The sequence below is a fragment of the Pelobates fuscus genome, chromosome 1 (genome assembly GCF_036172605.1).
Source record: "Pelobates fuscus isolate aPelFus1 chromosome 1, aPelFus1.pri, whole genome shotgun sequence".
NCBI classification, from domain to species: domain Eukaryota; kingdom Metazoa; phylum Chordata; class Amphibia; order Anura; family Pelobatidae; genus Pelobates; species Pelobates fuscus.
Window position 1 is genome coordinate 424,430,587 of NC_086317.1, and position 14,355 is coordinate 424,444,941.

Consider the following 14,355-nt stretch of genomic DNA (forward strand, 5'->3'; position numbering starts at 1 on the left):
GTATTTTCTTACCTAACAGTCACTCCAGACAGCTTCACATTTGTGTATAACACTTCTGGTTAAACAAAATTAATCATAACTACAGATGCTCAATGTTGTCCTTGTCAGCTGACTCTTTCCCACAAAGGCCTTGAATTAAAGGGACACTCCACTGGCCAAATACAAAATAAATAAAAATCAGTCCAAGATCACAAAAGAGATCACTCCAATGAAAAAAAAAAATGCTTTATTAAAAGAGGTAAGTACGTCTGAGAACCAGATAAGTAATTATCCTCTTCTAGACAGGCAGATACAAATGTGGTATAAGGGGATAAACAACTCCTACCATAGAGCCAAGGTAGGGAGTAAAAAGAGCAAAAGCTCCAAGTGTCAACAGAAACGAGATGGGTCCTAGAAACTAAGAAGCGTCCTCTATCAAAAAAAAACCTTCCAAATTGAGCTAGAGAGAATAGATACTTCTATAGAGAAAAATCTCCCCCCCCCCCCCCTTGTAGTGCACCTTCGAAGGAAATAGGGATAAAAGGGGCAAGAGTACTGCAAACCTAATCCATATAACCCATAACCCAACAAAGAGAATCCATACTGATAGGGACTAAAGGTAAGTGTATAGGAGTGACCTAAGCCCTCAGTAAACACACTTGCTGTCCCCATTTACCTTGGCACCGCACAAGGCTAGTGCCTACCTGCACCAAGGTCCCTCAAACAAAAGTGGATAGTGCTACCTAAAAGGGCTAATGATGGTGAACAAGAAAACGCCTGACCCACTTTTAAGCATGTGAAAACGCAGTAATCGGGATTTTACAATAGGTTGGAACTTTTTTCGGTTAACCGTGGGAGCATTATATATGGGTTAGATTAATAGAAAATGAGAGTTCCCTCTTTACCAAGTCTAGCCTCAAAATCTATTTCAGATACGCAGCTCTTTGAGGTGATAACCACTAAGAATGTAGTCTTCAGTGTTTAAAATACTTCTGAAATTCAGGCTTTCATGTGACGAACCTCATACCACCTTTTTCCTCACAGCAGAGCGGTCATCCATGCGATTTTGGAATTTCTAAAAGTATCATTCCATTTCAATATTCATCATGTAACTGTTTAACCATACTCTTAATCCCGCCGTAGGGGACTAGAAAAGATGGCATAAAATGGATGTTAAGACAGGTTTTCTTCAAAAGATTAACTGATCAGACATTCTGAAAATCTTCTAGGTTGTTTATATTACCATTTTATCCCAATAGGGAAAACAATGCTACAGCCTTTAGATAGACTTTTAGAAACATACCAATAGCCAACTTCAATTAACGGTAATTTTACCAGAACAGCAGTGACCTCTTGGGCATCTCTGGCTGAAGTACCATTGAGGAATCAACTTTAAAGCAATTATTTGATTCTCTCATGTGACCATAATTGACAAAGGCGACTGCAGAGGATGACAAATTTAAACCTTGAAAGGAGAGTTGGTTTTGAATATTAGGGAAAAAAGAAAAAAAAAAAAAACACAAACACATTCTTAAATGGATTCTATAGTGTTCGGAATACAAAATTGTATTCCTAACACTATAGGGCCCTCTGACCCCCACCTCCCAAAAACCAATAGATATAGGTAAAAAAAATAAATTTAAAAAAGTCTTGCTCTATTCCAGTGCCTATATCCATCATTAGGCCCATTGCATGCAGAACATGAGGACATCTAGCATCAGTTAAGCGACCTGGAGTCTGTCTTAGTGCTGCAATGACAACATTGCAGTTTCTCAAAAACTTAAATGTTTTTCGTTGCAGGACTAAGGGCAATAGGGCCACTGCACCCAATTTTAATGAGCTGAAATGGTCTATGTGCCTACAGGGTCAAGAATACAAATGTGTATTCCTGACCTTATAGAATTAAAACACTATTTAGGTGGCCACCCCCCTTAAATAGTGTTAAAACTTAGATTTTTGCTGGGCCCACCTCCTTGGCTGAGATCATCAGAATTAACTCTCAGCCAGTCCAATGCCTTCTCATAGAAAAGCGCTGGTTAAACGCAGCACTGGCCAATCAGCACCTGCTCAGTGAGATGCATTAAATGGTTAAAATTCAGCACCTCCATGTAGGGGGGTGCTGCACACTAAAGAAGCACCACTAATGGCAGTCTGAGTGACTGTGGATGGAAGTGCCCCTAGGCAGCAATTTAAACAGCACTTTTTTTTAAGGCAGTGTTTACATTAGAAAGCCTGCAGGGACATTCTATATGCACCAGAAAAACTCAATTAAACTGTAGTTCTGGTGACAAGTGTCCCTTTAAGTCTTTTGCTGGTCTCTGTCATTCCACTTTTCTATAGCTTGGGCATTTCCTACATGTGATCCTGCCCTGGTTAGTCAGTAAACCATGTATTCCTGTAATTGGTTTTTCTTGGCCATTTTCCATTGCAGCATTAAATTGAAATCTTGGTCTGTTTATGGATTTACTTAAAAGGCTTCTGGACCTCCTCTTCTAAATTTGTCACATCAACTTCCTATCCTGACATCTGAGGCGAGACTAACTCATAAGTGATATGGGAAATAAAATAAAACTTTTCATGAATACATTTTTCACTTTAGGGAGTTTGGTAAAATCCCCGCAAAATATTCTTGCCGTGAAGTTCCGATCCCAACCTCATGAAATCAGCTTGAGGAGGATGTAATGCCATTTAACAAGGCTCCATAACATGCTGGAAAATGGGCAGACTAGGGGAGTGGACAATGAAGTAAGGATGGAAATTGTTATATAAAGTTTGGAGCACAATAAGTGATGGTGTAAGGAGTGAACAAAGGCCAGGGAGATGGAGGGTGTGCACAAACTATACAATGCCTGTGTTGGTTCTAATGTGTCATGAGTGAGGAAACTGCCAAGTCAACCTCTTTGTACATAGTTGTAAATCACTGCTCTAGATAGATTAGTGAGAGCTAATACCAGGAGGTCAACTGTGGCTGTGATCCCAATTCTACTAATCAGTTTAAGACCACATTTCCTTGTTCCAGTGTTTTAACAATAAGCAACACTTCGTGAACACGTCTGCACATCTTATATATTAGATTCCATCTACAAGAAGCGTTCACGAACTGCAGTACTATTCATAATAAAGTGATTACATAAAACCTGTAAACAGTAACAATGGGTGAGATGTAACAGATCGGAGTGCTGATGAGTTCACCAATGAGTACCTTTAGTAAGATAACCAATGGTCCCTAGAGCTTAAGGATGGAGAAGTGTCGTTAACTAGAGCTGAAAATCTATCCACATGCATAACCCATTGAATCTCCGATTTAAATATGTTATAGAACACCCTCCTCTAAGCGGTTACTACAAACACTGTAAACTTTAATCCTTCGTCAAATTCTCAAAAACAAAACAAAAAAAAACCCTGATTTTAGTAATGTTTGGCAAGTAAAACCTTTGAAAATCCTGTTGATTCCACTGTGGCAATTAAAGCGCAAATGAACATTATAAGGTTAGAAATATACAATCAAATACTGAGACAATCTCCTCTTCCTCTGCTTCTAGATTATCAGCACTCATATTGCTCCAATCAAATGCTTCTCTAAAACTACAGTGCATCTGTGGCAATCTTCTCCATGAGATGCGCTGCACGTTTGGCATGATCATGGTGTGTGCGATGAAGTTGAATAAGAAGACTGATTTTATTAAAGTGTCTTTTGTCGCTGACCAACAGCCACTAGGGGCAAATTATCTGCCAATTTTAAAACTTATTTTCTTAGAAATAGCAATGTTTTACATTGAAAAAGAAAAATGCAGGAGGCGGAGCTAGCCATTGACCAGCACGGACGCATCGTGAACAGCTCTGGGCTAAATCGAGCAAATTAACATATCTACCGGCAGAGATTGGGCACCTACCTACTCCACACCCGACCATTTGGCAGGGGAAACAATAATGGGCAAGAAGAACAAAAAACCGAGGCCCGACAAGCCCCCTTTCAGCCACGATATCGGCGAACTCCTGCGGAATTCACAGGCCGCATGGGAGAAAATGGCGTTGGGGGAAGCCGAGTACTCTGACTCTTCAGGAGACTTTTACCCAGACCTGGGTGAAGATGCAACGGCAACCCAATCTAAGGTGCACACGAACAAAGCATCCCCCAGCAGGGGAACCATTCACTGCAGCCCTCCTAACAAAAATGTTTACAGACCTCAGACAAGATCTAGCTGCCTTCAAAGAGGCTATGGAAAGGGCCAACACGCGGCTTACCACCTTGGAGACAAGCGCCACTGCCCATGGCGGCCGACTCACCACTCTGGAACAGAGAATAGCAGACCTCTACAAACTGCAACAAGACACAGCAGACAAAGTAGAAGCCTTCGAAGACAACAGGCAAAGGAAAAACCTGAAAATCAGAGGGGTTCCTGACACCATCGGGACTGACGACCTCCCACACTATGTGCGGCTCCTCATGGCTACGCTGCTACAACCCAAGCAGGTGAAACTGGACGGTTCGTTCCGGCTGCCCAAGACAGCCAAAGCACCCTCTAATGCTCCAGCTGATCTCATAGTGAGATTTCAAACCCACCGAGATAAAGCCACTGTCCTGGCAGCCTGCAGGGGGAAAACCCCAATACTGTTTGAGGACTCCCATTTACAGCTGTTCCCGGATCTAACTAGGAGCACACTCAGCTGGCGCAAAGGGCTACAACCGAGCATGCAACACCTCAGATTGCAAGACATCCAGTACCCCGCTGGGGTACACCAAGGCTAGTGACATTCACCTTTCAAGGGACCACATACCGGGCAAGAAGCCTACAGGAACTGGACTCTCGCCTAACACAGCTGGGCCTGACATCACCGCAAGCGGACACTGCGACCGCTCTGGCCAGATTGGACCCCAGAACAGTTAAGGAGTTTGTGCCCAGAACATCCCGGCGTGCCAACCCAACGGGCGGCACAACTTGAGGGAGAAACATAGGCAGGAAGAGACTCTGATCTACAGAATGCCACAGACCCCGCCGACACACTCAGTGACTATGCATACCATGTCTAAACTCGTTATTTTGCTTGCTGGACACTATGTCAATGTTTAATAATTGCTCTCATAATTATCTCTTATTTTCCTTTGTTGACGTTGGTTTATAGCCCTTTACGGAGTGATCACCAGTTCCCAACCAAGCTAGAGAGGGCCAAAGTACCACCCCATTTAAGTAACCATTAGAAACAGTTGCAGAAAGGCCGGCAAAGAATGCTACCGTGAGCTAAATGCGTCCACGATAACATTGGCGCAAGAACCCCCCCGCCCCTCACCAAGATAGATCAGTGAATCGGCTCCCGTGAAACCTCAGAGGGGGGCCTCCCATGATCCCTGGGGCACCTCAACCCGCGGACCATTTCTTAACTAAACCACACATAGGTGCCAAGGGGGTCTTACTTATATTGTTTAAATATTTTGTTAACCGACATGCTACCTTTTAAAAACAAACCTACTCAGCAGGACAATGCGTCTAACCCAGTGATAATGCTCTTGTTCATATATATATATTTGTGTTAAGGGCTCATGATAGTACAGAAGATACAAACAAACACTGATAAGTGTAGGATGGTATTAAAAGAGCAAGTCGGTTGTGGTGTGCCGGAACCGACGATGAGGTAGGCCTGTAAATAAAGAGGGCCCACCAAGAAGAAATGTAAAGAGAAAAGGAGTTAATAATGAGGAGTGGGTGGGAGGGTGATGCAGCGCTGACCTCGAACGATATGTAGCCAGGTAAGGGGTGTCCCTTAAGTAGGGAAGAGGTGTGTCATATGCCCCTCCCACAATTACAGGCCAAAAGGCCTTAATACTTGTGTTAAGGGCTCATGATAGTACAGAAGATACAAACACTGATAAGTGTAGGATGGTATTAAAAGAGCAAGTCGGTTGTGGTGTGCCGGAACCGACGATGAGGTAGGCCTGTAAATAAAGAGGGCAAAAGTAGAAAATCAAATTATTACATACCAGCAATATACATACTTTAACCAGACATGTCTTGAAAGGCATTTCTTACTTCTTGTACCGGGTTAGGTATGTATCTAGAGTAAGCCGATGATTTCCAGCGCCCTAGTGACTTGATAAAATGAACTGGAATGTTTGCACTTGATGCTGTGGAGGCCGCTCCTATGCGGAAGGAGTGGCCCGAATAGTTAGCTGATTTGAGGCCCAGCTGTGTAAGTAAAGACCTGACGTGTGTCATAAAGGTGGTGGTAGTGAGTACCGAACCTTGTAGACTGAAAGTGGTTGAGATGGTGGTTCGTTGTTATGCTGGGTATATGAGTCCAGTAGTTTGACGGGGCTCCACCTGTTGTGAGTAGGATAGTACTTAACACCTCTACTGAAAGTGCATGTTGACTGGTTTTGGAGTGAGGCAGAGTCAAGATATAATAGTCCATGTGTTTTGTTAAGTGTGAATGAAGTAGGATGTGAGTGGACTGTGTTGTGCTGATGGCAGTAAATTCTCTTGGGCTCAAGAAACCATAAACAAGGCTACGTATATGGCGGTTTTAACGATGAGGTTTGTGTTGTTGGCAAAGGGTTTAAATCTAGTGAATTGTATAAGTCTTTAAAAATATGGAAATCTATGGGTAGCCTCTGGGCCGTACGTGGGGGTTCGGATCTCTGAATACCCCTAAGGATGTTCTTAATTGGTAGGAGGACACTTGATTTGTCTGGTTGTAAAGTTAGCATGTGATGTTGGATGCCTGTCAGATATGGTTTGATTGTGTTGTATGATAGTTTGAGGTGGCAAAAAGAAGCAAAACCCAACCAGGATGTCACGATGAAAGGTTGTAAGATGTTGTGTTCAGAAAGGAATCTTTAAATCAAATGAAAGCTCTATCGTAAGTTTCCCGGGTATTAGTAGACAGTGCTAATTGGGACAATGTTCTGCTATGTTGCATAATAGCATCTAGTCCATTACTAGATGGTGGAATAGTGGGGTGTTCGTGGCTGTGAGTGCGGCTGACGGGAGTATTTGACAAAAAGCCTGGAAATTAAAGCGAGACAAATTGTCAGCAGCAGTGTTACATACACCTGGAACATGAATACAAAACAAGAGAAAATTATGACATGCAGCCAGCCAAGTGAGTTTCCTCAAGAATCTCATAATAGTCAGTGATTTGGATCGGCCTTGTTTATAATGTGACAAGTTACTTGGTTGTCTGAGTAGCAACGTACAGACGAACCTGCCCATAAATGCACCCATGCCACGGCAACCGTCACGATGGGATATATCTCAAACAGAGCTGAAAAATTGCTGCAAAACCTGTGGTAGACGCCGCGTCTGACCAAATGGTAGGTGAGGAGTCAGACAATTTTGGAAGGAACATGCTTTTACCATTCAAGGTGGTTAAAAATTTTCTCCACATAATTACGCCTGCCGTGGCTTGGGTATCCAGGGGTGACCTGTGTCCATCATGTCTAAATGTGGGAAACATGTAAAGGAGTTGTGAGATGAAATCCCGGCCTTGAGGTATGATGCGAATGGCAAAATTCAGTGACCCAAGCAGAGACTGTAATTCTTGCGGTTGCGAGTACAGAGTTGTATGTAGAGATTATGTTAATCAGAATGTTTTCTACCTTGGGCGTGGCAGGCTAGCTTGCATGGTGGCTGAGTCTAGTATGATACCCAGGAATGTGATGAAGGTATCTGGTCCATCAGTCTTGGTGGAGGAGACTGGGACACCCACCTGTTCGAATAGACTGATGGTTTCTTTTAGGCTACTGGGAGGGGAAATATTCTCCTCGACCAGTAAGAAATCATCCAGATAATGTATAACTGTAGGGCATCTGGCTATATTTAATAAAACCAGCATAGGGTTTTGGCGAATACGTCAAAAATGGCCGGACTACTTTGGAACCTAAATGTTAAACGTGAGCAAAATAGTAGTTCCCTGCCCACTTGATACCATGCAGGTGACACAGTGTAGGGTGGATAGGCAGTAACTTGAAAGCATTGTGATATCAGTCTTGCTGAGCCATGCTCCTGCCCCTGTCTGCATGATAGCCGTAATGGCGTGATCTATGGTGGAATATTGCAGTGAAAATTCCTCAGAGGGTATGAGGGAGTTCAGACTAGGAGTGGCAGAGGTGTGAGGTGTTGATAGATCAATGATAAGTCTCTGTTTGTGAGAAGATTTCCCCATGACAATACCGATGGGGTTTGTCTGCCATGTGGTGAATGGAGGGGACTGGAAGGGCCCCCATAGGAAGTCCTCTGCCACTCTGTTGAGCGGATTGTAAATTAGGACATTCCAGGATTCCGGAAGGCATGTGTATGAGGCCTGTGTGAATCCTTCTGATAGACCCGAGATAATGAATTCCACCAAATGTCTAGATGGATGATGTGGCAGTAATGTCGTAAGTACAGAAATGTTTATTGATGTTAAGTATAGTTTTGGGATAAATTTTATTTGGACACAGATTTAGCATGTGCCCTGAAACAGATGGCTGGAGAAAGTGATTGCAACTCAACCAGTGCTGGAGGGGTCGCAGCGGCCGACCCAGCCATGGTAAGGGGTGTAGTGACAGATTCCCCAGGGGTGATACTGGCAGGCTAACTAGGCCTGAAAGGCGAAAAATTAATCTTGTTTTGTGACAGGTGAGGCCCTGCTAGTTGCCAAGTGGCTATGAGAGGCTCTGTCTATGAGTTGGCGCGAGGGGTTATTGAGGCCACCCGTCGTAGTGGCAGGAATCGTAGGCCTCTCGGTGATAGTAAAAGAAAACAGGGGGAGGGAGTGACAGGTGAGGCCCTCTCTATAATATTGCGAGGCGGCTAACTCACGTGTGGCCCGATGGCATTTGCCTCCGAAACGTTGAGGCGGGGTGTTGGCCTCGCGGACCACTAAACGATAGGCAGAAATGCCAAGAAGGGAGGTACCTATTTGGGCCTATACCCCTAACTTGCCAGTACTCTATGGCCTAGAACAGGGGTAGGCAACCTTCGGCTCTACAGATGTTTTGGACTACATCTCCCATAATGCTTTTACAGCCATATTGCTGGCAAAGCATCAAGGGAGATGTAGTCCACAACATCTGTAGAGCCGAAGGTTGCCTACCCCTGGCCTAGAAGAATGAAACGTATGTGAACTACAACGTGAGCAGGCTTACGTACCTGGTAGTATGTATGAAGTTTTGAGATTCGACAGGTATGAAAACCTGGATAAACCTAAAAAGGGATAGAGTGAGAATGGATCCTGTGAGACCTGTGTAATCTGTATAGGCTGTGATTAGGACTTCTAGCAGTATGTGTGGGAGGTGTAAAATCTATGAGTATGATAGTGACATGACTGCCCATGCTTAGTGACAAGCGTTACGCTGAGTACGATACCTGGCAGCAGGGGATTGGCCGTGTAATGTGTATATATGGAAGGTGATCAGATGATATGCATGTCACTAAACTGATCTGGGAATGCAAGGGACTTTTTAATGTGAAGTGACAATATGCAGAATCATAAATGTTGTTGTAAAGTGACGTATGAATGTATGAACCAGAACGTGTGATTCAAAAACCGAAAGTCTTGTGAGACGTATATGCCGTGTTCTTGAATACTCGTGTTACGTCGTCTGAGTGTGTCAAGAAAAGGCCTGAGTTTGTAAATGCCATGTGAAATTATGTGAAATGACAATCTATGCAGAAAATGTTGTAACGTGACGTATGAGTGGTTGAACCAATGCGTGTGATTCAGCCCGAAACCCTCTGTGGAAGGTAGGACCGTGTTCTTATATACTCGTGGTATATCGTATGATAAGAAATGGCCTGAATAGTTAGTGCCATGTAATCGTAATGTACATGGTTGTAATAACATCATATCTCCATTATACTCTTTGAAAATAGGACCGTGTCCTTGAACTCGTGGTATGTCGTACGAGCATGACAGAAAAAAGGAGCCGTAATGTAGGCTAACCATAACAGTAATATACATGCAATATCTGCATTGTAAAATAAAATAATAATTATTAAAACCATATATATATATAATAAGCAAACTGAAACAAAATAGACAACCCAAGATCGTGTAAAATAAGTATTTGAAAGTTTAACCGATTACTGTGCAGGAAACGTATGATTGGTTGGATCAGTACGTGTGATTCAACCCGAGTATGCATGAAAAGGAATTAAATCCTTGTGTCATGGTTAACAACAAAGAAATGAGGCCTGTAACGTAGGCTGATTTAATTGTAATGAAATGGATAATTATAAAAAAAAAAAAAACTCCAGTAAGCGTGGGAGTCCAATGTCTATACAGAAATGTTAGCTGGTTTCATACCCTGATGTAATAAGTGATACCTTAAAAATAGCATGAAAATGGTCTGTCTATTTAACTAAGCAACTTTTTAACCAAATGTAAATACATGAAATGATGAAATGTAACTCACGAAAAAGATCTATGTGAATACATAGCAGAATAACCGAATCTTAGTATGAAGGGAAACAGAAGTTAGCATGAATAGCTTAACCGTATGCATTTTAATGCGAACAGCAATCGTGCATAGAATATACTATGAATAAGTGCCGACCAGAAAACACAAACCGAAATGACAATCGTTTAAATGAAGCAAGGTTGGTTTTTACATGAAATGCAATAATGTCTGAGAAGCCTGTAGTACACTGAATGACCGGTAGGGGTCAGTGTGTAGGCGAAAATGCAGTGGTTCGATGGTTTGTACATGAAATGCAATAATGTCTGAGAAGCCTGTAGCACACCGAATGACCGGTAGGGGTCAGTGTGTACAGGGCCGGATTAAGAGCACAGTGGGCCTGGTGCTGACAATTATGATGGGCCTAATTACGGAATCTTATCGACCAAAAACACTAAAACAGTCATACCTCCCAAGTGTCATGTATCTGATGGAGATGTTGTTGGAGGGAAACTCAAAGGATACAGCTATACGAAAACACATACATTAGAGTGCTAATCTCTCTCTAATTTATGCTTTCATCTTTCAAGTAAATCCATACCCCCTAACAGCAGTGTCCAGTGAAGCAGGAAGTCAATGGACAGGGTAAAAGGGTGTGTCACTGGCGCAAATCACGTGACCAGACCTGCCAAAAGGGGGTGAACATGCCCAAAAACGGGGCATGTTTGTCCAAAGAATTGGAATGTCAGCCTGGCATGAATGCATGTCAGGCTGCCTGCCAATCCTGCAGGCTGCCAACTAAGGGCATACTATGCAGGCAGCACCCTGAGCTTGACATAAATGCGTCTAATGATGCACTCACTCCATGCTTTCTGAGGACTGTACCCTAGCACTCGCTGGTCCACTCGTCTCCTTACCTTCTTACTAGCAGGCAGAAGTTCCTGGTATATAGGCTGAGACAGAGAAAAGGTGTATGTAGTGAGTATAGAAGAAAGCGAACATGCCACAGTGTTAGAGAGACCAACGTCTGCATTACCTAAACTAATTTTATTGTCAGCCAGTCCACACAAGTGTGTTGCCATACATACCTCTTAAGCTTCCAAACTTAAAGGGACACTATAGTCACCAGAACAACTACAGCTTATTGTATTTGTTCTGGTAAGTAGAATCATTCCATTCAGGCTTTTTGCAGTAAACACTGTCTTTTCAGAGAAAATAACTCCTTTGGCTGGTCCTTAGATGGCTGCTAGAGGTGCTTCCTGGGGCAGTACCGCCTAGTGTGCAGCACTGCCATTCAGTGTCTCCACCCTCTGCATGCAGACACTGAACTTTCCTCACAGAGATGCATTGATTCAATTTATCTTTATGAGGAGATGCTGATTGACCAGGGCTATGTTGGACTTGTGCTGGCTCTGCCCCTGATCTGCCTAGTTGACAGTCTCAGCCAATCCACTTCTGATGATGTCAGCAGACAGTCAGTTCAGAGGCAGAGCAAGCAGCTGCAGACTTGAATACAAGTAAGATTTTACTATATTTAGGGAGGCAAGGAGGGGCCAGGGTGGTGGTTTTAACATAATAGGGTCAGAAATGCATGATTGTGTTCCTGACCCTATAGTGCTCCTTTAAGCAAGAGTATGTAAAGAGTAGTTAAGGTTGCCACCTTTCTTGGAAAAAAATACCAGCCTTAATCATTTGTATAATTAATTAGTTATGCATGACATCACATGATGTAAATCACAAGGAGTGACATCAGAGAAAATTCTGTAAAATCACCAACAAACTACTCACAGTTTTATTCTGCTGTATAGATGGATTTCTCCCAGTGTCTCCCAGTGTCTCAGTCTCGCAAGTCACCCAGTGTCTCAGTGTCCCTATGTATCACAGTGTCAGTGTCCCCATATCGCCCAGTCCCCTAGTCTCCCAGTGTCTCAGTTTCCCCATTTCTCCCAGTGTCCTAATGTCTCAGTGTGTCCCCATGTCACTAGGATACTGGGGACACAGTGAGACATGGGGACACTGAGAGACATGGGGACACGGAGACATTTAGGGAAACTGGGAGAAATGGGGACACTGAGACACTAGGGACACAGACACTGGGAGACATAGGGACACGGAAACATTTGAGGACACTAAGACACTAGGGATACAGAGACATGGGAACACAGACACTGGGAGACTAGGGGACACTGGCTGGGAGACAGACACTTGGGGACACTGAGAGACATGGGGAAAGTTGAGGACATAGACATGGGGACACTGGGAGACATGGGGACACTAGGCACATTGAGACACTAGGAACACAGACACTGGGAGGCATGGGGACACTGAAACATTTGGGGACACTGGGGACACAGAGATATGGGAACACAGAGACACTGGAAGACTAGGGGACACTGGCTGGGAGACCAACACTTGGGGACACTGGGAGACATGGGGGCAGTTGTGGACATAGACATGGAGACACTGGGACATATAGGGACACTGGGACACATGGGGACACTAGGCACACTGAGAGACATGGGACACAGACACTGGGAGACTTGTGGACACTAGGGACACTGGCTGGGGGAGATGGGGACACTGGGAGACATGGGGACATAGTGTCTCCGTGTCCCAATGTCTCAGTGTCTCCCAATGTTCCTATGTCTCACAGCATCCCCATGTGTCTCAGCATCCCCATGTGTCCCAGTGTCCCCATGTTTTCCAGTGTCCCCAAGTGTCTCAGTGTTCCCAGGTCTCCCAGTGTCTGTGTCCCCATGTGTCCTAGTGTCTCAGTGTCCCCTAGTGTCTGTGTCCCCATGTGTCCCCTAGTGTCTGTGTCCTCTAGTGTCTCAGTGTCCCCATGTGTCCTAGTGTCTCAGTGTCCCCTAGTGTCTCAGAGTTCCCAGGTCTCCCAGTGTCTGTGTCCCCATGTGTCCTAGTGTCTCAGTGTCCCCTAGTGTCTGTGTCCCCTAGTGTCTCAGTGTCCCCATGTGTCCCCTAGTGTCTCAGTGTCCCCATGTGTCCCTGCTGCCCCCCCCCCCCCCCCATCCCTCACTTATCTGAGCTGTAGAGCTGCTGTCTGGACTCTGTGCTGTGTTGCTGCTCCCCCACGGATCAGTGAGTAGTAGAGAGAGGCAGGGATATGCTGTAACTTCCTATCCCTGCATCTCTCCACACACAGTGACCCCTACTGGCTGGTGCTGGTATTGCAGAGTAATCTCCATTTATTCTGAGAAAAATACCTGCATTTATATTGCCGGTATTACTGCAATACCAGCACGGCCAGGCAGCCTAAAATACCGGCTGTGCCAGTAAAATACCAGTCAGGTGGCAAACCTAAGAGTAGTGTGTAAAAAAAAAAAAAAAAAATTGTAAAAAAAAAAAAATTTTTTTTTTTTTTTTTTTAAATGGGCCTATTCCATGGGCCTGGGCCTGGAGCTGCAGCTCCATCAGCCCCTATGTTAATCCGGCCCTGAGTGTGTAGGCGAAAAAGCAGTGGTTCGTTGGTTTGTACATGAAATGCGATCATGTCTAAGAAGCCTGTAGTACACCCAAAGACCGGTAGGGGGTTTAAACGAATGATATGCATGAACATGCAATGGTTTTAGAACAGACTTAGACAAAATGCAGCCGTAAAGTGAGGACCTGACCCGTGCATGGTGCCGTGGGACTGATGCCTGGCATAACGGGTAGGTTGACTTACAGTTTGTGAGTCACTTGGACACCATCCACGGCGATGGATTGAAGAAAGAAGGTGGTAGGCCGGAAAAGCCTGTGGCTGGATTCCTGACACAGCTCTGCTTAAAAAACCTCATGGAGTAATCAGGTAAAATGGCGTCTGGATGACCCGGAAGTGGAAATGATGCAGCGCTGACCTCGAACGATATGTAGCCAGGTAAGGGGTGTCCCTTAAGTAGGACAGAGACACACACACACACACACACTATGGGCAATAGCCCACATATTGTACTGTATTGTAATGTTTTCTCTATATCACCTGCTGAGTGAAAAAAATAAAG